The sequence below is a fragment of the Microtus ochrogaster genome, chromosome 4, assembly GCF_000317375.1.
Source record: "Microtus ochrogaster isolate Prairie Vole_2 chromosome 4, MicOch1.0, whole genome shotgun sequence".
Taxonomy (NCBI): Eukaryota; Metazoa; Chordata; class Mammalia; order Rodentia; family Cricetidae; genus Microtus; species Microtus ochrogaster.
Genome location: NC_022011.1, coordinates 54,194,769 through 54,198,631, shown reverse-complemented (window position 1 = coordinate 54,198,631; position 3,863 = coordinate 54,194,769). Strand labels below are relative to the sequence as shown.

Here is a 3,863-nt window from a genome sequence, read left to right as displayed (position 1 = left end):
GATGTGAAAACTGGTTCAAACTTTAATCAAGATCATCAAGCATTTATATAGATCTCTTACAAAATGTCTCAGGTGCATCTCCAGCAGCTCTGGGAATTAGGGTGTTCTATAATGAGAAAGAAGGCCATGAAATTTAGATATAGTCATTTTTATCTAGTAATCCTATGGTGTGGAAAGTTCTTCTGTACATAATCTCCTTAGCTTGCTGCCATGTAATAGAAAACTCTTTCTTTAAACCTTTGCTATTGACATGATGTTTCTCATAGAAATCTGAGGCATTCACCATACTTCTAATTCGTAATTGACCAAAGGGGACGGGTCAGAGAAAAGCCATGTGTGATTATTTAGGGTTTAGCGGCCAGGGACAAACAAGCGGCCTTCCTCCTACACAGTATTGTAATTAATACAGATTTCTGTGTGATTATTTTGGGTCTGAACTGCTGGGAACTACAAACAGCCTCCGACCAACAGTGCTTTTATTACTAAATATTATTTGGTATGGATATTTTATATTTAAGTTCCTTTTCCTATTACTACAATTATTTGTTGAAGATGTGAAATGAGCTAACAGCTATTTAGACAAACCTTGAAGAACTGGAACTTACACATGGTGAAATAATCAAAGGCCAACTAATTTTTGTTTGCTTAAAAAGGCTCTAACTAAATACAGACAAAAAGTTTGGAAAATTTATTGGTACCTGAGAAGTATAGAAAGCAGAACACACAAGGCACATGTGTATTTCAGTTATAAGAAAGTTTAGGACAAATGCTATGGCAGAGTTAGATTTACCTTGACAATTTGATTTTGTCAAGATAATGAAAAATTGACGGGAGACATGACCTTTATAACTCAGAGTTTATGGTAAATACTAACTCTAAACATTGTACCTTACTTATTTGTGAATATCTTCAACATGCCATCAGATTTTGCAATAGGGAGGCAGCTTTAGCATTCATTTCCCTAGTTTTCAGTAATATTGGCCACACAGACTTTTTATTTAAAGATTTATTATCTAAAAAGAGTATCAAAAACAAAATCACACACTAAAATTAACTAGTCCTAAAGAATACACATCTCTCTGAAGTTCTATACAGTTTGAGTAGTTATTCAGAATGGAAATTAGAATAACAAGAAAAATGTAATATCTTTTTTATTTTGCTTCATGGCCCTAATACACATTTCCCATCACTGCTATCAGCCCCTACCAGAAACACACAGAGATGGAGGTACAAATTTTGAACTACAATCTTTTAAACTACAAACTGTAATAATTTTTATCTTTATAATTATATCAGATATTCATGATATTGGTAAAGAGCTCATAATAAAAATTGATAATATAATTGTTTCCTGAGTGGCCTGCATGAGAAATGTTCCCCACAGCCTCATGTATCTGAACAATAATTCCCCAGATGGAAGAGCACTGTTTGGGGAGATTGTGGAGCTTTTAGGATGTAGAGCATTACTGGAAGAAGTATATCACTGGGGGAAGAATTTGAGGACATATAGCCTCACCCCATTTCCAGTTCATTCTCTTCACCTTCTGTGTGTAGTTGAAGATATGATGTCTCAGCTTCCTGTTCCTGCCACCTCCTTCCTTGCCTCCCAATATTATGGACTCATCCTCTGGAAATACAGGACAAAATAAATTTTCTCTTAAGCTGCATCTTGCCATGGCATTTTATCATCAGAGATGACAAGTAACAAATACAAACATCATGTCCTATTACACTGATGGATTAAATAAATGTTATGTGACTGTTATTAATTTTATGATACTGACTTCAGACACATGAACGAAATGAGGTTAAAATCAAAAGACTATAAAAGATAATCTGTGGAAGAAATAATAAAATATTCTTGGGATAGCTATAACAATATAGATAAAAATAGATGCTAAAGCGAAAACTCCTTTTTTATCGTAAATAAATTTTTATTTAAGGGATTTGATTCCATTGCTCTCCATCCTGAGTCACATGGTTTCCAGATTTCTGAAGGGAGTTAAAAAAGAATTAAGTTAAGCTCTCACAGCTTCTGACTTGGGGGATGCATGTTATCTTCTCAAAAAAACACAACACTATCAAGTGCCTGCTTTCTTCTGTGAAGAACATCAATCTTTGGTCACAGCGTAAAGAGCTTTTGGTTTCACAGTCCAACACGCCCCCTTTGAAATGACCATAAGGCAAAAACTCTTACAAGCTAAAGGATATTGATAGAGATTCTGATTAAAGAGTTCCAAAATATATTAATAAATAAATAACACTGGAGAAAGAATAAATAAGTTTTCAATAGTATTTGGTCTTAGTTCACCCTTTTCTGTAATGCACAAATACAGCTTAAGGCTGAAGTCACTGGCAGAACCAAACTTGAAAATATTTTAAAATGAAGAAATTGTGCTATACACCTTGGACAATGTGTCAAAGAAAATATACAAAGCATATTTTTATAAGGAGCTTAGAGACTGAAGAAAATAACATGTAACATATAAAAGAGAAAAAAGTTTATGGTGGAAATGTTTACAATGAACAGAAAGGATCTCAAGCCAGCAATTTCACCTTCCAACTTGAGGAAGATACTAGGTCATCTTAAATGTACTAAACATTTTTCTCATCAAATGTACATACAGGGATACATAATCATGATCAAAGAACTTAAAATGGATGAAAAGGCAAAAGTTTGAAAGCCAGTTTTCATAATATTATTGTACATAAACACAAAAATGTAAAAAGATCCCAAACATTCATCAAGCGCTGAGTAAAGTTTAAAATCTTATCTATTCATAGGATGCATTATTATTCAGCCAAACAAAATAACTATTTTGCCAGAAAAAAAGTTTTTTTAATAATTTTTAATTAATTAATTTCATGTGAATGACTGTTTTGCTTATAAGTATGCTTGTGTACTGCTTGTGAGCTCAGTGCCCAAGTTGTCCAGAACGTGGCAACAGATTCCATGGAGCTGGAGCTTAAAAGGTTCAAGTGACAGTTGGAGTCCAACATAAGACTGGGTACATAAAAAGGTGTGCCAATGACCATACTAACTTTCTCCTTAGTGGAGACACAAATCATGAAAAGAAACATGCAGGTAAGCTTTTTATTGTGTCCCATAGCACTGTCTTGTCCTTTTCAGAAATTGTACCTGTAATCTAATATTACTATTGCAACAATTACCATCTTATATAGAAACAGTTCTTTGAATAAAGCCAGCCTTGAAGAAACTAGAGCAAAAAGTTGAGAGAAAGAACCGGTTGAGGCCATGAATCCAGCTGACCTCTTTTTTTCTTGACTTTTGCTCATTGACCTGAATTTGTATTAACAGCAAATGAAAGAACCCTGATGCTCTAAGTTCATTACTGTAACCCAAGTACGTCTTGTTAAGGCCAGGAATAGGTCCCCTAAGGATAAAAGAATACATGCAAGAATGATTGTATCACATGGAAATAAATTTCTTCAACTAATTATGCGGGAGTTTTGACCAGCTTTGTAAGTGAAACCTCTTAAAGAAACGATGGTTAACTACCGAGATGAAATTCCATTCATAATCCTCATTGCTAGCATGTCTCATTTGGATTCTAAAATGTTGGTGGTTTTTTTTTTTTTTTTAGAATAAAACAGCAAAATAAAAAAGAAAGAGAAAACTTTAAACTCCACAATGGGCCTGTGAAAGCACAGATATTTACAAATTGGTTCTTACTTATGCTTCATGGTTTCAGTGTTACTTTTCTTAGTATTACGACAAAACAGTGGACAGAGGAGAACCATTGTTTTGCCTCATGATTTCAAAGATTTTAGCCCACCATGGTTGATCAGGGCAGCTCTGTCATTATGGCAAGCTTACCTGGAAGCTCAGACTACAGACGTAA

General features: G+C 34.2%; 1 non-coding gene across 1 annotated transcript; it reads right to left on the bottom strand.

The window, feature by feature from the left end:
* Positions 1-2,050: 2,050 nt before the first annotated feature.
* On the bottom strand, positions 2,051-2,179 carry LOC113455974. Its single transcript, XR_003376873.1, has one exon. It is a non-coding gene; the product is annotated as a small nucleolar RNA SNORA25 (small nucleolar RNA).
* Positions 2,180-3,863: the final 1,684 nt, after the last annotated feature.